General features: G+C 43.2%; 1 protein-coding gene across 1 annotated transcript in view; it reads left to right on the forward strand.

The window, feature by feature from the left end:
- Positions 1-9,600: 9,600 nt before the first annotated feature.
- The window catches only part of LOC138569456 (metalloproteinase inhibitor 1-like), a 114,443-nt gene continuing 103,026 nt past the window's right edge, over positions 9,601-21,017 (forward strand). Inside the window, exon 1 of the mRNA XM_069647437.1 lies at positions 9,601-9,741. The gene's annotated coding sequence lies outside the window, so the exon portion shown is untranslated. The remainder of the gene's footprint in view (positions 9,742-21,017) is intronic.

Genomic DNA, 21,017 nt, shown 5'->3' on the forward strand with positions numbered 1-21,017 from the left:
TGTGATTGGCTTGTTCTTACTACTTAGCAGCCAATTGGAAACCGGCACGCTTCGTAGCTGGCTGCCTCGCAGAAGGCCCATACCAAAATGCCCTGTCTGAGCCTGTCTGGGTCTGAGTGGGCTTGCATGGCTCCCCCATCTTACTGCAGGCCCACAAACAATGTGGCAAGCTCCTGGGCACATCTATCACCGGACCTTGCACTCCTCCTTAAAAAAAACATCAGCAGACCCTTCCTGTCCAGCCAATTATCAACGCATTTCCAACACCCCCTTCCTGGGGAAACTGCTTGAGAAGTTGTCTGTGCCCCAACTTAACTCTCAGTTTCCACGACAGTCATTCTAAATTCTGAGCATTCAGAGGCATGGAAACTGTTCTTCTGAGCATCCGTGAAGAACTGCTTGCAATCCTTTGATTCCAACTCCCCTGCTGTCCTCATCCTTCTTGAACTCTCCTCTACATTCAACATGGTCAACCACTCCATCTTCATAAAAAGGCTCCATGACACCCATGCTATCTCGGAGTGGGCACTGGACTGGCCGACCTCCTTCCAAACTGACCGCTCATCCCAAGTCATCCTGCGCACCTTCTCCTTGCCTACTTCCTTCTCCACCTGTGGCATCTCCCAGGCCTATAATTCTCATGCCTTGGCTCTTTAACATCGATCTTACTCTTCTGGCACGCCTCATCTCCTCCTTCTCCCCCAACTTCCAGTGCTATGCTGACGTCACACAACTCTTCTTCAAACTTACTGCGGATACCCTTACACTTTCCATCATCCTTGATGGCCTCTTTGCCATCTAGGCCTGGTGCACATTCAATGATCTTGTCTTCAATGCCAGCAAAACAGAGATCCTTCCTATTGGTACCCCTGTACCCTACTTCTTCCCATCACTCTGGCCTTCTTCCATAGGCTCTCCCCCTACTGCCTGTACTGAAGCCAGAAACTTTGTAGTCCTCTTTGACTCCTCTATCTCCTTCCTCCCGCACACTCATGACATTTCCAAGAAGTCCCACTTTCAGCTCTTCCTTCTCAAAGGAATTCTACCTTTTCTCACCTTCCTCCAGTGTCTCAATGTTACACGGGCTCTGGTTCTCTCTAGGCTTGACTATTGCAATAGCCACCTCCTGAATATCCCTTTGTCCACTGTGTGACCCCCCCAGCTAATCCAGAATAGGGCAGCAAGACTTATCCTTGGCTGCAAGCCCAGGGACCTCATCTCTCCTGCCCTACAAAGTCTGCACTGGCTCCAGGTTGCTGCAAGGATTAAATTCCAATCCCTCTGTATCATCCACAAGGCTGTCTGGGGACCACACTATCTCCAACTCTTACTTACTAAATTTCCCCCTCTAGACCTCTGCGCTCCTCTGCGCTCCTCTGCGCTCCTCTGGCACCAATTCTTTGTGTGCAAAGTGGTTCTCTAAACAGAGGGCAGGTGGTGAATCGCTTTCCTCAGCTGGCTCCCCTTCTGTGGAAAAGCCTCCCCTATCCCTCTTCATCTTGAGCAGACTCTTCTTAAATTCTGGAAGAGCCTCAAGACCTTCCTCTTTACCTCTTCTTTCCCTCCCTCTCTCCCCTGGTAATCACACAGTAGCTTGGGTCCTTATTCATCGTTGGGGCCCTGACATCCCACATTGTATCAGCCCAGCTGCTGTCTATCCTCAGCACTTGCCCCTGCTCACCCTCCAACCTTGGAGGCTTGCACGTATCTTTTATTGCACTTCACCTGCTCCTCACCCATGACCACCACAGCACCTTTCCCATTCCCTCATCCTTTTGCACTTTCATGTTCGGAACACTCACCAGGCATAGTATGTTTGTCGCCAGCTCCATTGTTTTTCTTATATTGATTATTTTTATGTATTGTATTTTTAATTGTCTATTACCCCCTATTCCCTCACTGTTGTCCTGTGGGTGATTGGAAACAGTATTTGCTTTCTGATTAAGCACCTGACAAGCGAACAATAGATAATAAATAAATACATCTTTCCATTCTTGAGTTAGTCCCTAGGAGCATGAGTTCTGTTTTCTCGTAATTTAACGCAAGCCTGTTCCCCCTCATCCACAGCTGGATAAGCTCATATATCTTGTTGACAGCAAGCAAATCCTCCCTGTAATTCCTGCGTGTCGTCTGCATAATTGGAGAAACATATGTCCTTGCACTCCAACATTTGTAACAACCGGGCAGTAGAATTGTTATACAGGGAGGGAGATAGCCAGTCTCCTTGTGGTACACCTTATGGCAGTGGGACTGGGCTCACCACTGCAATGCCACTACAGACCCTAATGGATCTATCCTCCAAAAAGGATTATACCCAGTCGATGCGTCCTTACTGAAATGTGCCATTTCCTCCATTCTCTATAACAGAAGTGGATGTTCCAACAAAACAAAAGCGGCTGATAGGTCCAGTACTATCAGCAGCATAGTTGGAACATTGTCCATATTTATTTATTTATTTTGCAATTTATGAAGCGCGCCAAACCCAAGGGCATCTGGTTGCTGAGCTTGACATAGGAAGACATTAGATAGGCAACTAGATAGAGAGACATGTATACTTTACAGATATAGGACATGATTACAATAATGGAAGATGGCATGATATTGCAGCCACCTTAAGATTACAGTTGACAAATTCTGTCGGGGTGCGCTCACTGGAGGGTAGGCTTTAATTACATGTTGCCTGAGAAAAGAGATGTGTTTTAAGTTGTTTTCTGAAGGTCCAGAGTCTTCATATCTTAGTCTAGCTGGCAGTGTGTTCCAGTGTTTCGCAGCTATAGTGGGGAAGCTGCTACGTCCTGTTTTCACTCGTTTGAATCTAGGTGTGGCTAACATGTGTTTATGTGCAGCAAGCATAGGCTTGTTTGATTGGGATCTGGTAATTTTGTCTGTCAGGTATATAGGCACTGAGTTATTAACGCATTTCTGTGTCAGAGTGAGAGTTTTGAAAATAATACGATCTTAAACCAGAAGCCAGTGTACATTCCTTCTTGTGTTGGAGATGTGAGATGTTTTTCTGAATATTTAGGGCTGCTCTGACAGCGTTGTTTTGTAGGACCTGTAATCGTTTGAGGTTCTGGCTCTTAGTGCCCATGTAGAGGGCTTTGCAGTAATTCAGTCTTGTCAGGATGAGAGCTCTGGCCAGTGTGGTGCAGCTGTCAGGGGACAGAAAGGGTCTACAGGCATGTATGAGCTTGCAGGCGTAGACTGCTGCAGATGCCATGGCTTTAACTTGTTTGGAGAGTGTCAGGGTAGTGTCTAGGTAAAGACCCAAGGTTTTTACTTCTTTAGAAACCTTTATGATGTTGCCATCTATGTTAAAGGATCTAAGGGAGTCATGAAGTTTTTTAAGGCCTCGGAGGAGAAGTTCAGTCTTATCACCGTTTAAGCATAGACCATGGTGAGCCATCCATGTTTGGATGGTTTGGTAGCTGATGTTGAGGTTGGCTGAATCAACGTCATGAGAGCCGGTGATGGGAATGAGGATTTGGGTGTTGTCTGCAGAATTTGTGTAGGTGACATCCAATAGAGGTGGTCAAATAGGGGCTTAGTAAAAATGTTGTTTAGGGTCAGAGAGACACGTGAGCCTTGTGGAACGCCACAAGTGACTGGACTAGGTTGGGCTGCTGCGCTCAGGGAGAAGACATTCATCGTTCTGTCAGTGAGGAATTATTGTATCCACTGGATGGCTTTAGGTGAGAAGTGGGCTGCTGATTCCAGATGATTGCACAGAATTTTATAATTAACCAGATCAAATGCTGCAGAGAGGTTTAATAAGAGGAGCAGGGCCAGTTTGAATTTGTCTAAGAAATCATCCACTTGCATTTTCAGATCTAGGAGAGCAGTTTCCGTTCCATGTCTAGGGCAGAAGACGGATTGGTGGAGGGCAAGGAGTTTGTTGACTTCCAGGTAGTTTTGTAGCTGAAGATATGCTACTCTATCCAGTATTTGAAAGGGCACTGTGATAATAGGCCAGTAGTTTGTTGGTATATTGGGGTTGAGTGAAGACTTTTTAAGTAGCGGGAGAACCCATGCATTTTCTAGGTTGGTGGGGACAGTACTGTTTTCAAAGGAGGTGTTAATTGGGCTTGTAATGAATGGAGTACTTTCAGTTACACAATCCTTGATGACCATTGCTGGGCAAGGGTCACTTTGACTGTTTGAAGGTTTGAGGCTAGTGATGATTTTAAGGACTTCCGCATTCGAGACCGGGGAGAATTTGAATTGGTGTATAGTACTATTGCCAAGGAGTGTTAAAGTTTGATAAGGTGATTGGTCAGGTTGGATGGTGGACCTTTTGGGTTCAATTTTGGTTTGAGTTTGAAGTAGCTCAATTATGTCAGAGAGTGCTTTCTGGATGTTAGTGCACCAGCTTTATCGGATGAGATTTTAGTTTGGAAGATAGCCTGTTTTTATTGGTGGGCTGCACTGGCAACTTTAGAGCTTCTCAAAGCTTTGAGGGTTGACGTGAACCAGGAGTTGATATGCGCTGCTGGTCTGGCTTTGCACATGCAGAGAGGGGCCAGACTGTCAATGGCTGTGAGAACTCTTTTGTTGTAGAGTTCAGCCATCATGGAGGGGTCGTTGGTACCTATGTCTTGGTATGTCAGGATTGGGTGCAGCATAGGTAGCATATTACGCATCATTTTGGACTTAGAATAGAGCCAATTCGGAACTGAAACCTGGTCTAAAACCTGACTGACACGTGTTGAGGACATCATGCTTTGACAGATGGTCTAGTATTTCCTGATAGGCCACCCTGTCTAGGATCTTCAGCAGAAAAAGGGAATTGGTATTACAATACATATGTATTTTATGCTTTACAACCAATGGATTTTGAAACAGGATTTTAGAGGGGAATAACGTCTCCCTAATTTGGCTGTATCACTATTATTTTCAGCATTATTGCCAACTATCCTTTTCGAGAGTTGGATCAGCAATCAATCTGCCCAAAACCCCAAACACTAGGCCATGTTTGCTCACTTCTGCCCAGTTTAAAAACAAACCAGTGGAGCAATGTTTTTCAAGCCGAAAGGATCCCAAATCAGATGAGGTGTGAGGTCCTTACGAAGGTTTGGCATCCACTCTGTTCAGCAGTTAATACTGTCAGAGCATACATTGTCTGATCAGCCCTCAGCCCTGACACCTTCCAAAAATTAGGTATATACTTCGTATATACTGGAGATTCATCAAATGGGCCAAAAGTTATTAGCATCTGCAGTAGTGTTCTACATATGGGGAGTCCAACTTAACCTTAGAAACAGGGTTGTTATAACTGTCCCTGTGATTGCCACTGCCTGCACTCACAAGCTCATTGCACTTACTTGACCAGCCTTAAATGTTATACGGTTGTACTAGAGCAGATCTTATGCAATCACTGACCATCACTCTGAGTGGATTCTCTATCCTATTAACCAGTTAAAGCTTGGCATAGGACTCAGAATTCTAAAATCCAATACTTGAGTTGCAGCCCCAGAAAACAAATGTACCAAGGAAGTCACTGTACTTTCAGTCGGCTTATGTGAGTACTCACAGGGACCATTCACTCCGGTTTCTTTTCCAATTTCTGCGGTCCTTCTAGAAGAATAGGCATGGTTTGATACAGCTTTCAGGGAACAACGAAGCTGGAAAGTGACCAAGAAAGCCAAAGCGGTTCCTGGAATTGCAAGCTAAATATATGTTGGCACATTAAGAAAACTGTCTTTGAAATAATTATTGCTATGAATGGGAAAATCCCAAATGTTAGTCAGGTTTGTCTTCCCTTATGTTGCTTCCTGTTGCGAAAACAAAGATTCAAAAAAATGATTCAGCCAACTAAGCCATTAACATTACAAATGTCATCATCATACTTTAATAACATAGTGCAGCCTTGAGTGAAACACTCCCATTTCCCTCACGTCGCCAAAAGCTAAGTGAGTGTTGTTCAAAACATATGAGTAACTTATTGGTTTCCCATACCTCTCACAGATATTTGTTTATGACCACCCACACTTCCACCTCATCCGGCAGCATAAGGCAGTCAACCACTGCCTGTTTGTTCCTAATTCCAGGTTTCTTGCATATTCAAGACATATCTACAGCAGATTTTAACCAACAGAGAGCATGTCATATATTGGTAGGATAGCTCAGTGGCAACATGCTCGCCTCGGAAACAAGACGACAAGGAGCAACACAGGTTCGATCCCCGGGTCCACGCTTAGAAACCTCTGGGTATTAAACATGTTATAAATAACCTATCATATCATATATGTATCAAATACTTCCTAACAAACGGAACAGAAACCATATGGATCAAACCTTTCAAATCCAGCCCAAGAGAGTCCTTATGCTGAGTACCACAATGATCATCCTTCTCCCCACTATTATTCAACATCTACCTGTCTCAACTATTCAGGATCATTAGAAGACACATCCTCAACTATGCTGACGACACACAAATAGTTTACAAAATACAAAACGCACAAGAAGAAAACACAATGTTGGAGAATTGCCTCTGTGAAACCTACAACTGGATGAACTCAAACTGCCTAAAACTAAACCCAGGCAAACAGACATTATGATTTTCACAAAAAACAGAGAAGACAACCACTACATTCCCTGGCCAGCAGAACCTGGCCCAACCCCGCCTCCATCATCAATTGTAAAAAACCTGGGAGACTTGATGGACAACAACCTTACACTGGAGCCACAAGTAAATGCTCTAATCAAGAAATGCTTCTTTCTCCTGCGGGCAGTAATAAGGATCCTACCATTCCTGTCATTCGCTAACAAAACACTCTCCGTCATCGCTCTTGTCATGTCCAGAGTAGACTACGCCAATAGCCTATATCTGGGCATGCCAGAACAACTCTTAAAAAAACTCCAACGCATACAAAATGCGGCAGCTCAACTACTCTTGAAATTACCTCGAAGAGAAAACATCAGACCAGCACTGAAAAGGCTGCACTAGCTACCAATAAAACAGCAAATCAAATTCAAATCAATGTTCATAACGCACAGAGCAATCCAGGGCCAAGGTGCTGAGTTCCTAAGAGAAAACTTAAATGTACACCACCCAACAAGGCCACTTAGATCCAGCAGCGACATCCGTTTGGAACCAAAATCATACAACAAAAGAACATTCGGAGGATCTTCCTTTTCCCACCTTGCCCCAAAAACCTGGAACGATCTACCAAAGAACATATGTAACACAACAGATCACATCCTATTCGGAAAACTCCTCAAATCTTGGCTCTGTACCCCATAACTAGAAAGAATGGCTAGTGGGCACTTACACATCTAAACAAATCTGAGAGAGCGTGCCGATCCCCCCATCTGCCCAACCTACCGCCCATCTACTTAAGTAAGAGAAGACCAATGTACGGCATATTTAGCAATTGAAAGATGGAAAGCTACAATCGTATCAAGAAACGATCAGGGACAGATCAGGATGGAAGTGCAACAATGATATGTCAGTAATATCTTGGCCTGCAAAGTAAACACAGGCAGCAATGGATCACCAACAAGGAATAGACAGGAAGGGAACCAGGGACTGCAAATAACCCACTAACCCAATAGCCCAAACCTCTGCATACTTACCTTACCCAAAGAAAGGAAGGGAACCAGGAATTGTAAATAATTCACTGACCCATAAGCTCAAACTTCTGCATGCTTATCTTACCCAAAAATCCACGTAACCACCCTCCTGCACAGCAAACCACACACGCTTTGCACATCGCAGCACAAAATCAACACATAAGCCACACCAACAGCACACGATGTATGGCATCGATCTGATATTCGCACCCAAGCTCGGCGCACAGTGAAAACCAAACTGAAGCTTCCAACAGGACACCACCATCTCACTTTCCTACTCCCTCTCCACCTGACCAACCACCCCCCACCCTCTTGTTTGCAGATCCGCCTGAGCACCTGGGGACCAATTCAATAGGTGATGGTGCGCGGTACAAATACTTTAAACGTTAAAATTAACATATATATCTTAATACTTCAGTGGTACAGCTGAGAATGGTCTCTGGATGGCCATCATGCTGTAGCCAGGTAATACACGCCTCCACTCTAATCACCCTCCACTGGCTTGCAGAATCTACATTACACTTTCAATGATAATACTGCGGACACACATGTAATAGAAATTCAGTTTAAATCAACTAGTTCACAGAGTTGTTCACTTCCTCATCAACACGCAGCTTATTTTTACCAAAGTATTTGGAATGCTGATCGAGTTCAAAGAAAGAGCTTCTTTTCCTTCGGCACTAGCGCTTGAAAAAAAAAGTCAAAACTTTTTGAATGTTTCAACTGAGGTGATAGTACCAGCATCAGAAGGGGAATAGTGAAACTGTGACGTACTTCCATATTCTAGGGGAAACACCACGGGCCTTGTCAACATTCCAAGACCTTAAGGTGAATGGATTTTTTTATGAAAGTCGGGTGGGCAAACTGCCTCACTTTCAAACTTGTTCTGCGCAATTTGAGTGGTTTCTACTCAGGTGAGCCTGCACCTCTAAGGGAGTGTAACTGAAGCACACAAATGGGCCAATTTACTATAGTTGCTTTCATATTGTCATCTTATGGTTTTAGAGATGAGCATGGGTAAGATCTGTGGATATCTTTTTTGGGGCTTTTTCTTTTGAATGTTTATTTTTGTTCCCCAAGTGTTTTTAGACAAACCCCCCTTTATTAAGCAGTGATTGTTATATATCGTTTTTTGTGTGTGATATAGTTTAACAAGATAGTATTTATCATTCTCTTAAATGTAAATGACGACAAATACAAATTAGTAAAGTGTGTTTCTGTATTATTGGGAGGACATTATGAAAATAAATTTTAATAAAATCATTTGAAATGTGGTTGATACCCATGGGGTTGGAAATAGTATATACATATCTTGCTCGGCATAAGAAAGCTGCTATTTTAAAAGCGGTTAAAGATTATGCTGTCTGGCTGCTATCAAACAGTCGAAATCAAGGATGCCCTTTACAATCTAGTGTACACAATGGCCTCTATCTGGTGAAGCTGCAGCAAAAAAGATGAACGTGTTTGTAGCCAATGCATGAATTGGAAGGACCATATATTTTAAATATTCACGCATGCCTGCCTTTATTTAGTATAATCTAATCTGTGAAGAACTCTCAGGTAGAGGGAGAAATGCATTGTTTTTATGGTCATCTGTTTGTTATGAAATAAAGAATTGTTTTTTGATGTAATAAATTGTGGTGGCTTTCATGTGTGGGCAAATTGGGAACTTAAGTTGGGAACACTCTTTTTGTGTATGATGTATATATGGGACTGATTCAGTAAGACAAGAAAGCGTGTACATTGTCTGACGTCAAAAGAAAAGGTGTGTCTCTTCTGCCTGTGTAACCTCTGCTGATTCCCCAGCAGTACTTTACAATGGAAGGCATGAGAGAAACACAAGAGCGTATTGCTTGGCTGAAGTTACGCCATGAACGCAAATTACTCCCTGTCTTCCTAACCTTCACCCTTCTTGGCATTTCCCTTGGCTACGTGTCATAGGAGTGTCTGTTAATATTTGATAGGAGTGTCCATGTAACCTTTCCTGCTGGTACACGTCAAATCTGTGTGCCTCTCCCTGAGAATCCTATATAATTGGCATCAGCCACAATATATTCTCACCCAACGCTGGCCTGGATACAGAAGCTGCCCCAGCACTGAGGATCCAGGATTGAACGGCTGAGCTGGAAGGCACTGGATTGGAGACCCAGAGAGCTTTATTCTGAGCAGGTCTGTATATTCTTGCCACATGCAATCTGTCATTTCTCGGGCTCTATCATAGGATATTGCCCAGAAATTCAGGTCAGCATTTGAAGCAAATTGGAGAGTTCTCAGATTATTTCCAGGCCAGCACACTCAGTAAAGCCTGCTCAAACCACTGGCCTCTGCAGACAGCTTTAATTTCACTTTCTCACCTTACTACTGTCAAACCTTATCCCTCTTCCTATCTCCCTCGCCCTCACTCTTTCTCTGCCTAAAACAGGTACATTGCACCCATTCATCAATAATGTGGCCATTGGCAGTGGAGGAGGCAGTCTGCAGACTCAATTTATCACCACAAGGGACGTGCTAAGTGTTATGGGAGACATGAGCGTTCAGAGAAAGTTCTGACTGAAATTTGAAAATCGTTCTTTGTTTCTTAGTTTGTTGTTTGGCAGGCTGAAAGTCGCCCCAACCCTCCCTGTGTTCAGTGACCAGTTGGGGCTTTTGCTTGTACAACATTTGTCACCTGATTCATGGAACGTTTTCCTATGGGATTTTGCCATTATGAAAAACCCTTCCATAAATGATTGGGGCAGGGGCTTACATCTATGGTCGTTTCTCCAGCCGTCTTCCCATTCTCTTGCACAGGCCTCAAACTCCTTTTAAGCAGTGCACGTGCACATTTACATCTTTTATTGAAACTTTTGATGCAGGTGCTATTCATGATGAGATGCGCAGAAGAAAAGGTGAAAACAGTGAAATGTGAATTCCTCACAATATCCCATGAATCAGGGTGGAGCACAGGCCCGGCTCCAGCGGGGGGCTGGAGGGGCAGGCCCCCCCCAGAGCCAGCCTCTAGCCCGCACTAGAAAAGAGGCCATGTCAGTGGTGTTATACACCACTGGTAACCGAGGGAGAGGGGGTGGATGTCATTCTAAACATTCAGCAACTTCAGACACATCATTCTGAGAGGCTGAATTGCAGGAGGCCTGGCCAGGGTTTGTTTTCTTGCCCTAGACAATGATCTATGCCCCACCGCCATAAAAGTACAAATGACCAGGCAGATGGAGGACCATTCACACCTCTAAGTAAGGTAGCACACTTATTTACGCAGGCTGCCTACACCTATTTTCTAAAATCTAAAATCACAATTTTGGTTTCTGTGATTTAAAGCATGTTAATTTTTTGTGGGAATATAGTGGTTTTTCACATCATGCTTAATTAAATTAGTAACTATATCAAACAATAAATGACAGATTAAAAAAGGAGCTTGAACACAGATTTCCACAGAAGGTACGTCAACTGGCTGGGGGCCCATACAAATTACATTCCAAGTATATATTCTGCTGCATGAACTACTTGAGTATAAGTGACAAGATAAGGTTGGTAGTAACAAAAATGTAATTCTGGAGGGGAGAGTGTGGTAAAATCAAAAAGTGATAAATGCAAAGCTCTGCTCAACATTCCATGCCATAATTCTGTAGAATGTCTGTGCGATTAGAGAAGGGGACAAGCCATTAGCAAATGACATTTGGTGCTGCCACCAAAAGGTGCAGTTCAATCTCAATTGCTAGGCTGTGTTCCATCTGCACTGGAAAACAAGCAACAATATGAATTTGTAGGCCCTGTGGTATAGCAGTTTTGGATGGGCTCCTGACATTAGTGACAGGGCCAAGGCTGATATGCAAAAAATGGTATGGAAGGCTGGCAAGAGCAATGACAGTGGTTCTAAATGATTCAGAGAATTTTTTACCTATTAGGTACAACCAGAACGCATGCTGTGGAACACAGATAGGATGGCAATAAAATGTGAGGAGAAACTCACATCCTATGGGTGTGTCTGGTCATTAACCCACCTAATGATTAGCCATGGCTATGTCAGTGCCTCACCACCAAAACCTAACCTTTCTAAAACTGTTTGAGAAAGCTCTATCATAAAGTAACACCAAACGTGTTGCTGTATAGGGCCTGCGAGTGTTATATCTTAGCATTCTTTTGAGTGTTTAATTACTTAATTGCCTCTGTAAATGAACTCCTGGTGAAGTACAATTCTCTTAATGTGTGTCTTCAGCCAGTTGATTTTATAAGCGATATATTTGTCAATGCCTCTGTGACTTGCACTGAAGTCCGTTCTTAAACAAGCATTCACAAAGCCAGCAGTTTTGGCTTGCGTATAGCTATTAGCAGACATTTGCCAAGCAATGCCATCATATGCCCAGTTACTGGCACCGTTTTCCAGCTGTTTCCATTTTATGGTCAGGTGGTACCCTTATGGCAGTGCCTGGCAAATGCCTATCCATGCCTAATCAAAAGCCCAAGCTGTTGGCTTTGCCAATGCATGTTGGCTTCCGTTTGTCACCCTACGTGAATGTGTATATGCCCAGATGTGGGTATCCTGCTTGCTACACCTAGGGAATCAGGCTGCACCTCACTGAGCTGGTCAAACAAGGCCCTACCTGAAAATGATAAGGCTAGGTTGGCAAGTATCGACCAGTTTCAGATCATTTCATGCATACTTACCAGTGGGGCTCTGAACCTAAATAGAACGTATCTTTGTCTGGAAGCCTTGTCTACTCTGACAGAACATGTCATGATTCAAACTGATACTTTTTATTGTTCTTTTTTTATTATTGGTTAATACATTTTAAACCTTTAACATTTCATCATCTCATACTCAAAAGTACATTTCAACACAGAGTCCCCTGTCTATTTCCATAGCACTGTTCATCAATGTACCTAATCCAGAAGTGATTTCTCCAGTAATTTAAGCACCACAATTTTAAGGCCATTTTTATCTGCTGATAATATCCACTCCCACCACATTTCTTCAGAATTGGAGTCATACAGAGAGGAGAGGAGTTGTTGCCTAGAAGTTGTGATCGTCGGTCCATCAGTGCAGGACATGCCAATATTATATGTTGCAATATTCCAATATTCTCCTGTTTTTTACAGAACCAGCAACTTGCGTCCTGGCGTTCAATCTGTTTTCTCTTATACATAACTTCCCTCATAAGTAGGATGGACATTCTACACCTCAAAAGTAAGTGGGCTGAGGGGAACCTTTTGCAGATATTTCGGGGGCTGATTTAACTGCTTCAGTTCCCATGTTAGATAAGGGCAGCATTTATCATTGTACCTCATCTCTAGAGAGTTTATCCAGTCTTTTTTCTGGAATGATTTCTTGACTTTCTCAGACTTTCTCGAGGTTTATTCTTAAGGTCTCTATTTCGATGTTATTTGCCTCTAAACATTCATTGGAATGATTTTTCCAATGTGTGAGGTATTTATCTTGTTTCTCACTTTGATTATTCAAAACCTTAAATGGTGTTGGCGGAGAGTCTATTATACATTTCCAGTATAAAGAGATGGTTTTCCACGTGGTTATCGACTTCAAGGGTTGGAGTCTGAGTTCATGCCTAATCATATATCGCGGAAGACAATTTGGTAACCTTAGAACCTTTCTCCAGAAGAATCCCTCACAGATTTCCCACGTCTTCCAAGATAAGTTAAGTAGGGCCTCGGCTCCATATGTCAACACCCCCACCACCTTTTGTTTGTAGAAGGTTATGATGGGTATCATGGAGAAGGTTCTATATCGGTTATGAATCACTCTGCCTTGATTGTTCAGGTTTGTTAGTTTGTCTTTAATCAGCTGATATTGACCCAGCTCGTTTATATTCTTATTGATTCTGACTCCACGGAAGATGATGGAATTCACCTTTTTCCAGATTTTCTCGTTTTTCCTGTCGCCATGTGCTGAGCTCATGATCAATACCTTTGATTTTTTGACATTAATCTTCATGTTATTAGCATCAAGGTAGTCTTTAAATGCATTGAAACGTCTTTTCAGACCAATTGCCGTCTGGTCTATAAAGACCAGATCGTCTGCATATAAGATCCATGGGATCACTTCTTTGTTTATTTTCGGGGGGAAAGCTCTAATCGTCCTTTGAGATATTTCTATATCCGCCATACAGAGAACAAACAGCAATGCAGCAAATGCACATCCTTGTTTTATTCCCTTATATGTGTATACGTACTGACTTGATAATCTCATTCTGTTTGAGGAACTTTACAGAGTTTGCATGCAAACAGAATACGTCATGTGTGTTGTGGGATTTGTTTGGAAAGTACAATGTAAATCCTGGGTGCTGGGTGTTTAGGTAGTGCCGGAAATGAAACATGAACACCCGTAAAATAACAAAAAAGAAGAGCGTTTTCTATAATGTTGCGGGCAAAGTATAAAAGATGTGCATCTTTTATAACTTAAAAGCAGTATTTAAATATTTTCTAAAGAATGCAATCAGGGATGGATTTAACACATGGACAAGGGACAAATGCCAATGCCCCCCCTGCTCTACTCACTCCCCTGAAAAAGAAAAAGCAGGGCTGATCAGGCCCTACCAGTGAGATCTTATCTTTTTAACGTGTCTCAGAGGCATATTATTTACAACAGGGAGTGATTAGAGATGAGAAAAGGTAAAAAGGCAGTGACCATTGCTGTGGCACTTTAAAAGATAATGATATAGGGTTTTAAGAAGCTATTTAAGTGTGATTGTTGGGTGATTAGTAAGTAATGGGATACAGAACAAGCTGTGTGAAACAATACCCTTGTGATGCATTTCATTTCACTTTGTGTCTGTATGAGATTTGTTGTAAGTTCTCATTAATTGCTATGCTGGAGCTTGTAAGCTTCCATTCAAGATGGGGAAAATAAAGCTACAGTCATAGGGGATCTTTTTCCAGGTCAAGCATGGTGCAATAAGTGGCGCTAAATGCTTGTAGCGCCACTTTTTATGAGCTGCAAGATTTTGTATGATTTGACAGGTGAAGTTGGAGAGCAGATCGAACTTAACAAGGTCCCTCTGCCAAATTCCACCAGCATATATTTTTACATTGGAGGAACACCAATAGATTCCTACGGGACTTGCCTGACATTTACACCTGGAAAAAGCGGGCACAGTCCAAAGGAATCCATTGTGGATGGCTCCCACAGTCGTTAATTGTGGAAGTGATTTACACTTTTCCAGACACGTAGTGGTAAAGTAAAGAGCAAAGGTGATTTTCGCCTGTATTTTACTCTTTACTTTTCCAGTACTTGGTGGAAACAATAAAAATTAATGAATGGCCCCTTCATCAAATAAGTGCAAACAGGAGAATTCCGATCTGTGCAATGTAGGATAAAAACAAAAAAATGCCCCCTTTAATCTTGTCATCAACATGTTTCTACAATGATGAATACATTGTCAGGTTGGTTTATCATGTGACGTGCTTTTTTAAAGTAATCTGTATACAATTTAGTATTATTTTAGGTATTCAAAGCCAAACTTCAATACATATTTGTACTAACTTGAGCTCCGAAGATGTGTGGTCAAGTATCTAAATTTCAGGCTAGCTCAAATTATGGCTTTACCACTTGACCAAAGAGTGTGATCCTGGGCATATTTTTTAATTTCACTATGCCTTACCTGTTAAAATTAGGTGCAACTAGAAGGGAATCAGTTCGCAATATAAGCTATTCCAAAAAAGCTTCACTCATGGTTTAATAGATGGGCAGCACAGGGATTAGGACACACACACACATCTAACTTTGAAAATATCCGGGCCGTATTTATTAAACACAATTGTGTCATTCAACAGCAAATCAAAGTAAACACATCAAACAAAGAGTCATCAAGGACAATTTCATATTAAACCAGTATATCAACAGAATGTACCAGACAATGATGTACAGGGGCACGCCCCACCCAGAGCGATACCAGGAGGCCGCAACCCTCAACCAGCACGGTCTGCCTCCTGATGAAGCTTTTACAGCCCTAGCACTCCCTTGCACTCTCAACTCAATTAAAATGTGCTGCAAAAATGCAACAAAAAATAACATTTAGTGTTTAAAATGTAATTTTGGACATGAACCATTGATGGGAAACATTCAGAATGGGACTACTGTATGGGTTCAGTTGGAAAGGAGGGGGGGTTGTGGAATGGGTGGGTGAAGGGAGGATTGTATACATGTGTATGTTATTGGAGGATATGTTGTGCTCGAAATATTGTTACGATCAACAAGACTACGTGTATTGATTGGACATGGTATGTTCTGTTCTTGAAATTTTAAGTTTGAAATTAAAAAAAAATGTAATTTTGTTGGAAACAAAATCTCCTATTGCTAGCTGCAGTATTCTGGGTGGGGGATCTATCTTTCACAACAAGATGGAGTGACCACAAGCATCTCCTCCGGGGCATGCTGGGAGTAGCCACAGTTCTCAGGAAGGTATTGTTGGGCAGACACCATCTGAGTTGGTACAAAGACTGGGGGCCTCACTGCACAGCCCTCTCAGTGGAGGAGGGGGAGGCATCACCCTCAATTCTCCCAAGCCAGTCCAGTAAAGGCATGCTGGGTGCTGGTGTGAATAGGTGGGAGGGGAGGTACATGAGAATGTTGGCTAGGGAAGCTGAAGGAAGGTGACTGGATGGTGAAAGGTGAAGGAGGATCAGATATAACAGACAGGGGAGAGCAGATGGGAAGGGAAGATAGGTAGATTGATGCTGCAACACTATTTTCCTTGCTTCTCTTTTGCTATGTACAGTGTTGTATAGAGGGGTGCAAATGTATTGCTGCAGATCTAGGAAAAGACATTTTTTGCTGGATCACGGATCTGGGAAATGTGGATCAATGCCAGCACGATGTTTAGGGTACTCCTAGACCCACACCCAATGGAATGTGTGCCCCCCTGATCACAACCCTGCCCCCCCAGAAGGAAATGCCTTCCTCCCTTCCTACTGGGATGAGAACTGAAGTATGTTGCCAGGATTAAAAAGCATGGGTGTGTATGGCAGAGTGATCTTAGTTGCGAAGGCCAAATTGGGGCCACAGTTAAGGCCGTCTTTAACAGCTTGCAGCAGCTACGGCACGCTCTTCCCTTCGTACCTCAGAAGGATCATGCAACAGTGGTAGAAGGCCTGGTAAATTCACAACTGGACTACTGCAATAGTCTTCTAGCCAGGGCTCCTGCCAGACAACTACATCAGCTGAAGAAGGTGCAAAATGCGGCGGTTAGAGTGATGTTTGGAGTAAGTCCTCTCCTATTTCAGGGTTGCATCGATCCATCCACTGGCAGGCCGTGAGAAACAAGATAAAGGTTAAGTTTGAGTGTATGATATTAAAATGTTTGAATAATCTAGCCCCTCATATTTGGTAGATAAGTTAAGCCCTTACCAACAAACACAGACCCTTAGAGCAGGGAAAAAGTTACTGCTGACGATTCCTCCCTCTTTTTGTGTGTCCAGAGGAGATCACAGATTTTCTGTATTTGGAGGTAAGCTCTGGAACAACCTTCAAATGAAGCTTAGGAAAGTAGAATCCTTCGCCCATTTCTGAAAAAAGATAATAACCTATCTGTTTAAATAGTGACGATGGACTCTGAACTATGACTACTTTGTTGATTAATTTTTATAACAGCTGCACCTAGATTCGATTTGGTACATCCCAGTAGCACAATATAAAACTCTCAATCAATCAATCAATCATGAGTAGGTCTCCAACTCTAGCCGCTTCCTGCATTGCTATGCAACCTGAGTCCATCAACTCACAGATTGGATTTCCAGACACATTTTCCAAGAGCACAATGTAATTTTCCAGGAAACTGAGACGGTGCGAAATCCAGATTCAAGGTACTGGCTGATGTTATTGTCAAAGAAAGCAACATGAGAGTTAGCTAACAGCATGACAATTCAATTAGTTTCAATCAAGCCCAAATCTGATAATTGGAACCTGAGGGGGTGTGTCAGAAACTCACATGTAAATGGAGAAAGATATGCCTCTCTGTGGTGTATAGGCAGTGGCTGCTGCCAGGAATGGGAGCTGAGACGTCAATTCACCAACATGCCAGGGGTAGCGGACGTGACATCACACATCCAATGGCATCACAGGAAGTGATGTCATATGACCTTTGGCCCAAATGACATCACATGAAATAACATCACATGACATTTAAGTTTGACAGCATGACCTGAAGTCACTGACAGGTATAAAATTCACACATAAGCTTACAATTCATAAAATACCAAAAAAGTAGAGGATCACCGCTCCCAACAGCTGCCGTCTACTTGGACCTTCGTATCATACTCTCGTCTCCTTCTCCTTCCTCCCCTCGTCTCAGTTAAATACATGTCATTTCTTAAAGAGACATTGGCCTCATTACATTTCTTCCAGTATCCTGGTGGTAATAGTGCCAGGAAACCAGCAAATGGTATTACCGTTATTGGCACCTGATTTGTCAGTATTACTGGCAGATAACAGGTGCCGGCAATGGTAAGCAATTTCTCTTTCCATGGAGTCCATATGACTACATGGGAGGAATGCCTGTTTAACTGGCACCGGTAATACAGGTGCCAGTAATACCGGCTGTTTCTTGCCAGTGTGCTGCCTGATATAGCTCCAGATTTTAGCTGGAGGTAAAAGAGGCAAAAGTTGGCTGGTCCGGAATAGTTCCAGTAAACATTAATACCAACACTTTAATTCCGGTTGGCAAACTAATAATGAAGCCCATTCTCTTTACCTTTTTCTGATGGATTCAGTTCAGCATTGCCTGCAGCCAAATATAAGTATGTTACACTCTTCTTCCCAGCAGGCAGTCCAATATAGGCTGATGTGTTGGGAATTCTAGGGAACTCCTCATAGGAATGGGAGTCCTTGTCCCCTAAGGTGGTGTCATTCCCAGTGAGATCCCACTTGCCCAAGCACCTAGGGAGGGTCTTGCAGAGTGGGCTCACCTCCCTACCCTCAAAGGCGGTGCTTTCCCATTGGGGAGAAGGGGCAAAAACGTTTGATTCATCACATAGGCTGCACTGCCCTACTTTGGTGCAGCCAGCCTGGCAATTTGTTCTTACTGTGCAATGGTATTTTTACTGGGCAGCACGTTAAAAGCCAATATTATAAGTATTATTATGTGTCTAAACTGGCCTACATTGGTGCAGTCAGTCTGGCCACAGGTTCTTACTGTGGCATGGCATCTTTTACTTGGAATAAATAGTAAAGCAAAACTGATAAATGTTATTATGTGACTAGACTGGCCTACACTGATTTAGCCAGTCTGGACATGTTTTCTTATTGCGGCTTACCATTTTTAATGGAAAAGCCAAGTGGAGTATGTTCTCACATGGGGATGCTGGCATATACTGGCAGAGTTAGCATGAAGATGTTTTCTTATAGTATCATTACTATCATTATGCGCAAAGCAAGCATGAGTATGTTCTGAAATGGGAATACTGTCTTATGTCAGTACGGCCAGCATGGAAATGTATGGGCAAAAGCACCTGGAAGGAACTGGTGAAATCGATGGATCAAATGAAAATGTGGTTGGAACGAGGAAGTATGAGGTTGGAACAGGTGAAGTATGTGAGTGGAACGGACGAACTGGGTGGAACGGAAGAAATATGTGGAAGGAAAGAGTGTAGTATGTAGATGGAAAATGAAGCATGTGGACGGAACAGGTGATGTATGTGGACGGAACGGGTGATGTATGTGGACGGAACAGTCTGAGTACATGGAACGGGTGGTGAACCTGGATCTATTGGAATGGGTGCGATCTCAACCACCGAAGGTAAACCACCATATCACGCCCCATACTTACTCCCTTCTTTTCACCACCACTCAAATAGAACACAGCGATACTATGACACCATTCGGTATAACTGTTCTCATACCATCACATCACCCTAACTAAACACTGCTGGTTATACACCCTCCAGCCTAGGCGTTCTCCTCAGGCCTAACGCAGCCAGGATTGGTCTGGATAGCAACCGGCCAGAACGAACACATACGCTTCATCCCTCAACCACCACATCTACCGCTATGAAGCAGCTATCACTTGAATGCCACACCAGCTGCACACATATACGGTGCTCACACGCACCTTTTGACTCTCTCTACTCTCTCTACTGACTTGAACTTCGGTTCCCGAGGGCGTTCAACCTCCCAGCGCCTTGAGACCATACCAATGGTACATAAGGCGCTATATAAATGCAAAGTAACATAACATAACATTATGAAGATTGTTTTTACACTGGTTTATATTGAAGGAAAAGGCATCATGAAAGAGCATTGGAAAATACTTATGTGATGTGTTGGAGGCTCGCGTCTGTTATTTAATGAGTTACCCTACAAAATCAATTGCATGTGTGGCTTTTTACTTCCAGGTAAGGTGTACTGTACATTGCCAACAATTGTATGGGAGGACAACTATGTTAGGTTGCCAGGAGAATGGTGGGGTGTTGGTGCCGGCATCCCATTAGAGCCAACAGGCTCTGGCATTGCGACGCGTGGAATCCGGAAACTACATTTCCGAGGTCTCTCGTGGGCCACGTGTGCAGGCCTACCACAGCTGCACGCAATCAGCTGGGTGTATTTTGAGCCAGCGCCCACCGGTGCCAGGTGTAGATTATTGAGGATTTTGGCATGGGCGGCACGCAGCACGGAAACAAGACAGTTATGCTGGTGACCTATGGGGAAATGGAGAAAAGAGCAGCAGGATCCGGGCCATGGTGAATTCCAGTGGCTCTGGTTCATTTGGCAGCAGTTTCATCTTCTGGGAAGCCTCTCGGGGGGGTCCCGGACTTCAGTTAAGTGTTTGTTTGGCTTATGTTACTAAAACGAATACGTCTAACACTGCATAAGGTTGAACAGAACAACAGATTATGTTAGGACTTTCTTGCTATGAACCTTATAACTACATAAAGGAATGTCTGAAGGCAAATGTGTTCCCAAATCAGAACGTGTGGAGATTCACGTTCCCAGCTAGGGTGAACCCGTTTTAAAATGGACTCCTTTTGTTGCAACATGCTATGTGTTTTGTTTTTCAGCTTATGTCATGCTTTGCATTTTAGGCCATGCGTCTTGTGTATCACGTGGGCAGAAGCCCAGCTCTATGTTCCATTACGCTTGCTATGTTCATTCAATGTGACTAACCAGCTGTGCTCTTCATGCTTGAGGGTGTAAGCAATTTTGTAGGTTACTCATATTGGGGAGTGAAGGAAGGTGAAATTCTAGAAAAACCATGTTATGTATACATGGTTAACTCATGCTGTGAGTCAGGGAGAGTGGGTCAGGTGACTGAGGTTTGTGTGTCAGGCAGAGGCATTGGCAAATCAGATTAGAGGAATATGTATGGTATGGTGTGTTAGGAGTTTCTTTTCCTATTGTCCCCCTACCCATCCATTGTGCTAATCTAAACCTTTTCCTGGTTACCCTAACATCCCCTCCCTATCCACAACCTCCCCCTAATCCCTTTTCCCCCAATTAGCTGCCA

This window comes from Ambystoma mexicanum, chromosome 2q (assembly GCF_040938575.1).
Source record: "Ambystoma mexicanum isolate Mex_15411 chromosome 2q, UKY_AmexF1_1, whole genome shotgun sequence".
NCBI lineage: Eukaryota > Metazoa > Chordata > Amphibia > Caudata > Ambystomatidae > Ambystoma > Ambystoma mexicanum.